Consider the following 13,256-nt stretch of genomic DNA (forward strand, 5'->3'; position numbering starts at 1 on the left):
AAACTATCCTCCAGAAATATGACTTTATAATCTATGTGTATGTATCACAATTAAAATGTGCTATGAATGCTAATTGAACCTCTAGAAATCCTTGTGATTCTTGATCCACTTTTTCCCTGCCCTCTGTAAGATAAATAGTGGGCATAAATCTATGAAACTAACTGTACCAAATAATCTACTGTCTTGGAAGATAAGAATTAAAAGAAAACATCAGCCTGTTTATTCAAGTTTTCTCTAGAGAAACCAATAAGGAAGTTCTGCCACCTTAGAAATGCTCTTCTTCCTTACTGCTAGGTGTAAATATGGTTTGATAAAAAAATGTTCTGAAATGGAAATCTCAAAAATTAAAAAAAGAAAATTAACTGTTTATCTCTGGGGTTCCAAGTTGAGAGGTGGAGGTGAGAAGTCTAGGAGAGCAAAGTATGCTGTAGTATTACAGAACAAAAGGAAATGGTCTCAAGTTGTGCCATGGGAGGTTTAGATTGGATACTAGGAAAAAATTCTTGACTGGAAGGGCTGGCAAGCACAGGCTGGCCAGGGAAGTCATGGAATCCCTGTCCATGGGAAGAATGAAAAACCATCTAGTTGTGGCACTTAGGGACATGCTTCAGTGGTGAAGGTGACAGTGCTAAGAACAGTTGGACTGGATGGTTTTAGAGGTCTTTTCCATCCTTAACAATTCGATGATTCTATACATTCTATTGAAGCTGGGTATTGTTTATTTTTAAAACAAACCATGTAAAAGATTCATATGGGGAAAGGCAAAAAGGGAAAAATGCTTTGTTCCCTTCATGAAAAAAGGAGTTCATAGAATAAACTTGAGGTTTTTAATTACAAAACTGTTTTATTTAAAAGGCAAGTATTTTTTGACATTCAAGTGCAGTCTGCTTTTTAAAAAGGTGTGTGTTTCAATTTGTGGGCTCAGCATTTTTGCCACCCTCAGAAGAGGATGAAGAGTTGATTGTAGACCTGTTTTTGAAGCTGCATGCTGTGAGGCACATAATGTGACACATAAGGTGGCTTTATCACTGTTAGATTTAATGCCAGTGACTCACACCAGGAAGCTGAGCAGGGAAGCAAAGGCTTAAAGGCCAAGCTACAGTCATCGTTTCCATGTATGCAGAACAAGAAGAGCTTCAACCAGAGAAAGCAGTTTTGTACCATTTGAGACTCTCCTGAAATAGCACTAGGAAAAGCTCCAGGGGTGCCAACGAAATTACACAAGGGGCTCATCTGTTTGACAAGCATGATCTCTGCAATCTTTACCACAGCAAACAGAAAGATACCCTTAATAAAAGCAAAAATATATTTCCAAATAGAACTGTAGAAAAGGAAAATATTACCAGTCCATCAAAAAAAAGATCATGCAACCTCAAACTTAGCAGATTTTTGGTAGTTTTTTAAATGCCCATCTGCTGTCGGGGCATTTACAATCACAAGCTTTCAAGCTTTTCTTCACAAGGGAAGATTCTTTCTTCACAGTTCCTATGGCCAGGAGCTTGCTTTAATTAAAAATAAACACTCCCAGGGCATATATAAACCAAGTGGATCTTACAGACTGAAACCTCAGCAGTCACCCTGGGGGTGCTTGCCTAATCCACACAGCTGGGTTCACTGCCACTGAAAACTGACAGAGAGCAGGGAGTGTGCAATAAAGTCTCACCCCAGCATGGAGCTGGGGTTCCTGCACAGCTCCCAGAATTAGGAAGTGCTTCCTAATAGAAGGACTATTGCATCTGATAACAAATCAGTTCAAATCTCAGTCTCCAATGTGACAATTTAAGGAAAATGTGCCAAATTAGATAAGATGGTGATTTAAGATACAAACTGACAGCACTCAAAATTATTATTTCTTTGCAACATTTTTATGGACAGTGCTATATAGCTGTAATGGGGAGTCACTGTCTGGGAAAGTGACAGCCTTCCATCAAATTTGGGCAAGTAATTCCAACTCAACTCCCATTATAAACATCAGGATTAGAGTAATTGACTAGACACCACTAACAAAACTGAAAACCAAGGGTGAACAAAAAAGGAACTAATAAATCATTAGGCTGTATCAATTAATTTCCATGCTCTTTTCTATACTTAGACAAAACTCCAGTCAGCTCCAGTGAAAAAAGTAAGACTGTACTGTAAACCTTAGGAGATGCACTAAAGCTGTGTGAAGAACTTACAGTTCTTCATTACCAAAACTTTCACTGAAGTAATTTTTCTAAGCATCAGTTACTGTACTATTGCAGTGAAAAACAAGCTGTTGAAAAGCAAAACAAAGCACCTCTGTTTTTCCTCTGGGTGCATTGCATGCTGTTCTTCTTCATTCAGTGTCTGTTATTGCTAAGCTTTGTGCATCATTAAGAAAGTTATTTATGAAAATGGCGTATGAAAATGGTGTTGTTCTGTTTTGGTAGAGAATGAGAGTTATTTCAAGACATGGAAATTTTATTCAATCACAATTTCAGCTATTGGTAACTGAAGCATTGCTTCTATGTGTCCATCTTCTACAACAGCTCAATAAAATTCCCAATTAAAATGCTACAGCTTATGCTCTCTCCATCTATCAAGCAGCCTTCACAATTACACTTGCCAATGCTAACTGGCCTCCTGAATCATCAACACTGTAAAATTCCACTTTCTCCTACAGGCTGTTGGTCAGCCCTGATAATTCTTTTTGCTTTCAAAGATACATCAAAATGTAATGAAAATGTGGAAACTTTTTTGATAAAAAGTAAAACTAAATTTTGTACTGCTCACCTTGTTACATTCCAAAACTGCAACTTCTTATCCTGAGGGTATGGATCAGGTATCTGGTACTGCTAAAATTTAGCAAAGGACTGTCACAATTCACTGTTACTGACCAGAATAACTTGCAAATGTCCAAAAAGAACTGCATCAAAAAAATCCTTATCTGAATTCAACAGAACGGTAAAGATAAAAGTACAAGATAAATAAAAAGAAACAATTAAAGGAACCTAAAAAGAAAAAACAAATTATTTTCCTAATTGTTTTGTAGAATTTTTTCCTAACATTACCACTCATTTCCCACACTTCCTTTATGTGCAACTACATCAGTGCATCTCTGTGTGTGGCAGCTCTGGTCTAGTCAGGATCAGCAGCAGCACCATGTGTCATATGGCTGTGGCTGAACACCACAGTATTTGCTTTTATCATACTGAGTAAAAGCAACTTGACCACTGCTACCCTTTAACTCAGATTTCTGCTCTCATCTTACTCTCCAGAAAAAAAAAATGTATTGACTGAGTATTTTTCATATAGGTCTTTAAAACCATATATGCTACCAAGTATTAGAGGTAGAAAAGGTAAGTATAGGAATTGCATATATAGATGCAGGACAGGGAGGTTTGTGTCAGTCTAAGTTCTGTGGCCATTTAGTGCCACATTTGAGAGGCCTAAAACACATCTGAAATATGAACATTTGAGTTTTACCTATAGAGAGCTGCATTGTGTCAAGCAAAGAAAGTTAGTGATGATGACCTTTATTTAAGGGTTTTAGTTGGATGTTTAGGTACAACATAGAAAATGTTGACTACTGGGGTCAAAGGAGTGATAGAATTCAAAATCCAGTGAGAATTTTACTCAAGAAAAATGAAGCTTGAGTGTGACACTGATGATCTGTGAGGCAGAACACATTTCTAAGGAACATTTTGTACTTGGTGGTGGTGCTTAAGTGTGGCAAACATCCCAGATAGACAGCACTGTTGTAACACTACTGAGAAAGTATAAAGGCGAAAATAATTGATGCCACATTAAGATGATGTCTTTTAGGTACTCACTGACAATATGGGCTTGCAGATGGGGATAAACTCCTGGTTTCTTGAAGGATCACAAAAACTGTTGTACAAAAAATATAATCCAATTATCTTCCTACACTGTCTCTTAGGCTGTGCAGTTAGTCTAACACCTTTGCCTCTATTCCAAATAGAGGAATGGAGGAATTTATGTAAACCAAATTACTTAAGTTATTCATAGCTCTCAATAATGCAAATAAGAATAAAATTACACTTTATATGTAGACACTGATGAACACACATGTGAATACAGTGCTATGCCATACATGAGTATCTCTAATTACTACAGTTCAGACACAAAATGTAGTAATTATTTCCCACTGCCCACCAATTGCAAAAAGACACAAAAGGAACACGTTTTGACCCTCCTGTCAACAAAGCAGCAATAGATGCATACTGAAGTAGGGACAATGTGCTACAGTTTCTGGTGGTGTGCCAGTAACACATCAGCTGTGCTATGGAACAAATTCTACAAAGCCTGAACATTAACACTGGGGAAAAAAAAAAAAAAGAGAAACTTAGTATTTAGGAAGACAACAATGTGTGACTGCAATGTTCCATAGCAAGCATTAAGCACCCAGCCCAAGTTCCTCTAAAGTCAACAGCAAAATTCTCATACCTGAATGTTACGAAATGGGGTACAATGAGGTACAGCCACTTCTAAGGCACAGTCCTCTTTCTGACTTGGTCCCTAGTGAAAGAGAATAAAATACTATATGAAAATGAAAAAATCCTGTATAAAATCAGCTTTGACATTAAATTCTACCCGTACACATCAAATAGCTGATATTGTTTTCATCATATTTTGTCAATCTCTATGCTAATTTGGACTGATTTATAAATACTTGCTTAAACATCTTTACTTCAGCACACTGCTTCTATAAAAATGCTTTGGTAGCCAAAAAATAACTCTTCTAATCAGGTTATCTTTACTGCTTTTTTTTTTTTCTACTTTTCTTTAATGCAAAACTGGCAGTTCTTCAGGACTCCATGCTGTTGCCTCTCATACTCTCATCATTTATTGAAAATCTGCCTGAAGGATGAATTCATAAGCATAGCAGTAGCACTATTTATTTTCTAGCCCCTTTAGTCTGCTAATAGACTTTCAGCAGTAGCAAATCTAAACAATTTATAGTAAATGGAGAATCCCAGCTCTTCCAAATAAAACATGTGACTGAAAGGAGGTAGTATAAATGGTTTACAACCCACTTGGGAGGGTGTGACTAATGAGAGGCTGTACTACTGCCTGTTGCTGGATAGAATTGAAACAGTTTGCTTTACATCTCTGGACCAGAAACTGCTGGTCAGACTCATCATCTAATCTGATTTCTCTATGTAGATATTTCAGGGAATTTATCTATATATCTATCTATCCATCTGGTTTAGGGAGATTTTTTCCCGAGGTTATTCTATTTCTGCATGCAATGACAGAACACTACACTTGTGTTTTGCCTGGAAAGGAGTCCCAAAGTTTCCAAAGTCAGGGAATAACTGATCAGGAGTGTTGATATTACTGTGTACAGACACAAGCCCTGAGCACTATCCTCCTACAGAAAATTTCACTTAGCTGGGGTTGTAGTCAATTATTTACATCCTGCTTTCTATTTTAGAATTCAGCTAATCCTGGGGAGAAATACAACTCTGCCCACTCAAGCAAAACCCTCTGAACCCTCTTTATTTTTTTCCTTATTATTTGTACTGTTCATAAGTTACCACAAAATAACAGAATACTCAGAATGCGACGGGACCCACAAGGATCATCAAATCCAACCCTTAAGTGAAGGGCCCATAGAGGAATCAAACCCACAACCTTGGCATTTATCTACACAATGCCCTAACCAGCTCAGCTAATCTCAGTGGCATATGGAAGTTTCCATACAACACCTATAAATCCCCCTCTACCCATATCCTCTGTGCTGTCTCCTAATACCCAGTTTGAAATTCCAGGCAACTTGGAAGGTTTTCTCTTCTCTTGTATTCTACTGACCTTCCATGCATTTTTTTATTCAGCTAAGTAAATGGTGTCATTTCACAGATTCAAGGTCTCAGCTGGGCCAAACAATCTTCCCACTTTCTAGTTACTAGGTTTTTTTTTCCTTTCCATTAAATAAATGTGACATTGTCTGTATATTTCTTATACTGCCTTTTTCTTTTTCAGTGCTTTACATCAATCAATCCAAGTTAATATTTTTCATGGAATTTGTAGCTATGGCACACTCTTGTGAGGCATGTGAGACATTAGGCCTCTGCTTGTTTTTGAAATCACAAGTAGGAATGGGCTGCCTGGATAGCCAATGTCACTACTCTAAAGTGCATAAATATATCTGCATTCAAACATCATTTCACATTCTGTCAGAAACATGAAGAATGTCTTCACTTAGGAGTCTCAGGTTGTACTCAAAATTTGCTCAGTTCACCTCTTTTGAATACCTGATATCAGCAAGACATATAAACCAAAAGCAGGCTTGGAATCTACCATCCTTAGCGAACCTAAATAAACATTGCAGTTTTGCCTTAAAGAATGCCTCTCAGACACTCTCTCCAAGGCTTTAAAATTCTGATTCAAATGGAGCACATTGTGGGGTTTTAGCTCATATTCACCCTTTTTCTGAAAAACATCTGCATACAGCATTGTCTAAAAAATTGCTGCAAGCAGATCATTACATATCTTAAATTGCAAAGCATTTAAAACAAGTGTGTCCAAATAGCCTTTAGACTTTTTAGATAATAAAAGACAAAGGAAGACATTTGTAGAATAGCCAGAATTTCAGCAGCAATGATGAAATATTAAAAACTAAATGAGTTATTAAGCAATAACTGTTCTGCTTCTTGATATCCCATTATCATATCCTTTTCCTTATGTACTTCTGCTTCTTTCATTGCCAGCCAGTATTTTCTATTTCAAACACACGAATGTGGGCAGGCAAAGTGGAGGTGTCCCACTACAGGTAAGGGAAAGGTCTGACTGTACAGCCCTTATAGTTACTGATGATGTGTCTGCTACTGATTATTTAACCATGATGTAAGCATTGATGAGTGATTCTATAGGCAATTAGAAGAAATTTCTGGATTGGTAGCTCTGGTCCTAATGAGAGATTTCCGACTTCCCAGACATCAGCTGGGAATATCACACTGCTGTGAAGAGCAGGTGCTGGAAATTCTTTAATTTTGTAGGAGGTAACTCCTTGTCACAAGCACTCAGTGGCAACTAGGAAAGATCCTCCTAGCCTTGCCTTCAGGAATACAAAAGGAGAACGTGATTGTAGGTGGCTCCTTTGGCCCCAGGGAGCAGGAAATGGTTGAATGCAAGCCCAGCAATGGCTACACAGTAGAGAGAGAAGGAATAATTTCTGGGACAGAATAAAATTTTTCTCCATAAATACATTTTGTCTTACAGAAATCTTGTCCTTTTCTTGCAAAGAGCATTTTAGGTTAACAAAAGTGGAAATTAAATGCACAAAAATAAATCACTCAAACCCAACTGCATATATCTCTATAGGATATACAGAGCATGGATATGTATTACAATGTTTAATAGCAGATTTTGGAAAAGGAAATTAATTTATATAGTATAAAAAGTTACTCTGATGCTTGGGGTTTGTTAGAAATAAAAGCTCTGGCTGTCTTTGGAAGAAAAAATATGAATATATAATATTTCTCATCTTTAATCTGTATTTGGTAAAAAAATATTTTCTCTATAGATGAAAAAATCCATAAAATATTCTAGTAGGACAGTTGAAGCAGTAAGCTAATAATCTGTTCCTTTGTTCAGTTTAGATACATCTTAGATTACATATTAAAAACTTATTGTTCCAAAACTGCACTTAGAACAATCCATGAATAAAAACAGCATTTATGGCAAATGCTGTCTCTGTGTTGCTTAAATCATTATTCTTGTTTATAAGTGTGCAGGGAATTATTTTTCCTATTTTATGAAGAGTGAAAGAAACAGTTGCTTCTCTTATCTTAACTCATGACTATGAGTTAAGAAAATCAGAATGGGTCAGCTAATGGTAATATATTCCATGTTCAGCTCCTTGAGAATGCAAGTGTTACAGAAAGATTCCAGTTTTTCACTTAACAGCCAAAGACAAACCCAAATTCAATACAAAACACAATCAGATTACAACTTGTTCCACATAATTACATAAACCCATCACTGTTGCTGAATATTTTTTGTTGTTAATATACTGTCTAAGCTATAAGTTTGGGCTATTTTTTATTCCTTTTGACTCACCAGTCTACTGAAAAATTCTAGACACTAAGAAAGATACTGTCTCTAGCCCTCCTGAAGACCCTTGTGATTATAGCAAAGTTTTCTTCCTGTTTTGTTGACCAAATTGAGTTATTCCCAAGGTCAAATCATATTTTCCTTTCAGTTCATAGTGTCAACACTTCAGGGTAATCCTGTGGATAGTTCTAATATTCCTTTAGACTACTGGATGAGTATTTTAGCTACTGAAGCTTACTCTGAGTGGGTACATTTTAAGGCAGTATAGTAAATAATTGTCTTGCTTTTTGTGATGACTGCCTGTAGAAATATTGGACACACTACCAGATAATATTTATTGGAATTTTTAAACAGTTACCTATGATTTTTTTCAGGTGATTAAATTCTATCCAGATCATGCAAGTTAAGTTTTAAGAGGATTTCTCTTATAAAATCTGCAACGAAATCCTGTCTGACAGTTTTTATGAGTTTTTTCCTTTCAGAAATTGCAAACCATGGAAACACACCTCTGCAAACCCAGATGAGGACATTGCTAGAAGCTAACAGTTTGTATTTTGTCTCCTCATGTTCGAACATGAATCTGGCACTCATTAAATTATTCAAATGTATGATAAAAAACATCCATGTGCCAGGCACTAGAAACCACTGACCTGAAACAGACTGAAAAAATAAAACTGAGGGAGTCTCAGGAAAAGGGATATGAAAGAAAAAACAAATTAGTAGTTCAAAACCAGTGAGTCATCAAGTCTAAACAGTGTATGTGAGAGTGCAGAAGCAGTATATATATATATTACTGAATTACCAGAGGGATTGTGCTCTGCTGTATTAAAAAAATAAATCCTTGTAAGGTGGCAAAATGTCCTATCATACCAAGTTACTTGAGTTTGCACTATCAGAGAATATTGCTGGAAAGTGCTAAAGGACCTCAGAGCATCATGATAGCATAATTGAGTACTTATTATGCACATTGAAGAGCATGCACACTACAGAGAAATATATAAGCCACCTGTGAAGTTTAATTATATCCAAAGAAACCTGCATATTACTACAGAAAGCAAGATAAACTCCATTAAAACTGGAGACAATGCCTTTATGTTTATAAACAGTAAAGTCTTATCTGGTATATTCTGTGCAGCTCTGAACACCTACTCTGTAAAAATGTATCAGAACAAGAAGTGTCTGGCTATTGACAAAGAAAGATGATGGGATGCTCTAAGGATTTGTACCTTACATTAGGAAGGGGAATACTAAGTGACATCAAATATATAACACATCTAATGAGTGGAACACTGAGCAGCTATTGTCTCTGACCTCTGACAGAATAAGGACACATACAACCAAACAAAAAGTAAACACCCAGTAGATCAATTGTATTTTTACCCAAACAGAAAAAAAAATCAAGGAATTTACTGCCAAAAGCTGCCAAACACCTATCAATATGCCACTGTTAGACTGAAAATCTGCATTTTACCAAAGGTGGTAGCATAAGACTGATCCTAGAAAGGATCCTAGAAAGGTCATCAAACTGGCAAACTTTACAGACTTGGCCAACCTCTAAATAGAGACCAGAAGCCTCAGTACTTCCGTCTGCCAAGCTCTTACAACTTTCCTTGAAGAACCAGGCCCTCTTCACTCATTTGATGAAGACCTAACTGACATTGTGCCTACATCTAAATTACAACTCTTGCATTCATTAGAGGAAAATCAAACTTGATTAACTCTCCAAAATTCTGAACTCTCTCTGTAAGGCACACTCATGGTCTTGCACTTTGATCCAAGCACAGAAGGATATAAGAAATGGAAGAGAAAGAAATGGTCACCAAGCAAAGTATATGGGAGTTTAGAAGTTTTGGTCTGAAGAAAGGTCTGGTTTAGGTGTACCACCATGCCTAAAGGCTAAAGGATGAACTTAGTCAGCATAATATTCTTATTAATATTAAATATTCTTCACTACAAACACAGACAGTGGTCTGGTGACAAGGTTGAACATTTCTGTTGTCTCATTATTGCAGCTGAAACCAACACAGTATTATTCCTGCAAAGACTGAAGGATCAAGCTCTCAGTAACTGAGTACAAATATGATTATGAGAGCACCTACATCAACAGGAGAGGCTGTGAGGTGTAGAAGATGCTTTTACATTGCAGCTGGCATTGGGGGATTATAAAGGAGAAGCAAGGTCAAACTGAGAAGCTGTGCATCCTTTCATCCTGGACTAGTCCAATCCTCCAGCAACATTGTTTAAAGAATTATCACTCTCACTTCTTCAGATCATTCGTGTTTTGGTTTGGAATGACCTAAAGAAGCCCAATGGAAAATACTTCGGAAGCACTGAAACTTTGAACTTTACTTTAATTCCCCAATGAAACTGATTGCAGTCATCAGTTTACAGTCACATCTATCCTGACATGCTTGTGCACCTCCTTCCAGCTGGCTGCTTGTTTAGTTTGTTTTCCCAGCGGTTTTAGTGTTAATTACCAGAACACTGAATTTCTATGGCCTGTGAATTAATTTGATCTCTTCCCAGGTCTTCAATCAACCAGAGCCACCTCTCTTTTAAATGAGGAAGAGACCATAAACCAAAGACCTTCAGCGCTCAAGTGAAAAAAAAAGCCCCAAAAACCAAACCCAAAATAAAACCGCCAAAATAATTCAACACCAACACCATCTTCCTAGCAGCAGGCTGGAACTGGCAGCTTTAAGCTGGAACAGGAAGTAGCACACACCTGAGCCTATGCTAACACAGTAGAAGGGCAATCTCTTTCAGTGAGGAAATATATTTCAGCTTCAAACTCTCCAAGGATTGCTCCAAGCAAATCCTTATTTTAAATATTAAAAAACTAACTCGTTGATACTATCTTTTGAAACAGCACTTTTACTCAGTGCAGCCTGAAAAGATTATGAGAGAAAGTCTCAAGAACAGCTCAAGAAGGGGAAGGAAGAAACAACCCTAAGGAAAAAAAAAACCCTCAGAGTAGAAAACTCCCTCATAATAGAGCCATCAAAGAAGTGGTAGCAGAAAAAGCTGGCAGGGAGAAAAGGAATTGACCCACATACAGATGCAGAACACTCATTATTACTGTTAAACCAAGAAAATTAAGTACCAGACACTGAGTCATCAAGTCCTGTGGATTTTTAATTAAAAGGACTCATCAAGTCCTTTTAATTTTTTAGCACCTGTGGTGCTACCAGTCTTTGTTGGAGTCAGCCTTGAGTTCCAGTGATGCAGGCAAGAGGGACACCCACTATGGGTAGATCTTCAAGTATCTGTCACACTGGACACATTTCTTTACTTAATCACATGATGGTCTTTCATTCTTTAATTTCATTTTTCCCTTTGCATTTCACCTTTTTCTTTCAATCACCTTTACTAAGGGCTAAGATGAGGGTTCTCATATTCTCCACATAAATGATCACAACTCAAGTAGGCTGCAATCACTAACCAGTAAGGGAAAAGATCAGAGGAAAGAGAGAAGAAGAGGGCACAGTGCTTGGTGTTGGATCTACTCCAGAGGAATCCTCCTGATTCAGATTGTTCTCAGTTTGAGAACTGCTCAGCACAGCATAAAGAAGTCACAACAAGAGGCCAGGCATAGATTTACAGGGCACATTAAGTCCCCCTCTTTAGAGGCATTTTCCTTCCTTTTCACAATACATCTAGAAAATCAAGTTTTCTTCTTGTTACCTGGGACAGAAGGTACACTCTTTCATGAAGAGCATTTAACACATGAAAGTTAGGAATTGTGCACTCCTGTGTCAAACGGGGTCAAAATATTTAGTGACAATTAGCAAAGAACACATGAAATCATACTGACAAAGATGTTTTGTCTGTAATCAAAAACTAAAGTTTAGTTTTAGCAAAGTCTCTTTTTTCCTTTGCCATTAGATGTTGAAGTGTGATTTTTTTTTTTTCCATGTTGGTATCAAGGCCAGTTTTCAAACTTAATTTCTTTTAAAATGTATATTGAATTTTCACAAATTCAGAAATTTGTGAAATGAGTTCTCAGTGTATCAGCCACTAAATACATAGATGCTATTACCTGCTATTTCATAGGCACATCTTTCAAGACTGAAAGGAAAAGTGAAGCTGACTGCAGGGCAGTAAGAGGCATTCATGTAGAAATTGCTTTGTTCATGTGTTTCATCTTCTCACCTCAGGGAGTGACATCTTTGCAAGGACGGCTGCCATCACCCCTCCCATCTGCATCCTCTTTGATGGCTCCCTGGAGAGATGCCTGCCAGTTACACACAGCCTTTCCAGGAGAGGAGATGTGCACTGCAATACGATCCCATGGCTTCACATGACAAATTTTATTGTTATCACCTTAGTATCAGAGTAAGCAACCAGATATCTGGATGAGTTGGTCTCATTGAGAGTACTGTGAAGATCAAACTAAGGCTCCAGGAGAAATAATGAAGAACAGATGCACTTCATGAAAATATTTTAAATACTTTTAAAAAAAAAGGCTATAAAGTCATGACAATCAGAACACATTACAATTGAGAAATACACAAGATCTCCTTCCAAAAAGTAATTTTTTTTAATTATTGATTTTCACATGTACTTTAGATTTTCAAGATTGAGTTTGAATATTTTTCTTATTTTAGATAATAAATTATTCAACTTATTTGGGATTGCTGATGTTGAAAAACTAGCAAATGGAATTCAAATAGCAGCTTTCTAAAAATTTGAAACAGAATGAGATCAGTTATGAATATTCTGCTATCAGATCTCAAATTTATTTTTTATTATTCTTAACACCTACATTCTGTCATTCCTGGTTTTTCTACTTTTCTCTGTATCTACCCATGACTCATTTGTCACTTGCAAATCTGAAGCATTTAATTTTAGACATTTGTCTTCTGAGAATCAGTCATAAATACTCTAAGAGCTGACAGTCTTTTAAGACAAAAATGTCACGTCCCTCCAGAGATGTTGAGCCTTTTTCTGCATCCTCTTATCTTCCTATACTTCCACTTATTTCTGCAGAGGTAGTCTTAATTCACATCAGCCCCAATGAAGAATTAATTAGATCACTTCAAGGCTTAGCAAAGAATACCAGTTAACTAGGAGCAATGGATTCAATATACTCATTCGGGCTGTAGTAATGTATTTTCAGCAAATACTATTTTAAGAGAATTTGCACCTCTTGCAGTAGAAATGAATAAATGTCAGACCAAAGAGAAAATATAAAATCAGTATTCCCAGTTTTACTT

Source organism: Melospiza melodia, chromosome 5 (assembly GCF_035770615.1).
Source record: "Melospiza melodia melodia isolate bMelMel2 chromosome 5, bMelMel2.pri, whole genome shotgun sequence".
NCBI classification, from domain to species: Eukaryota; Metazoa; Chordata; class Aves; order Passeriformes; family Passerellidae; genus Melospiza; species Melospiza melodia.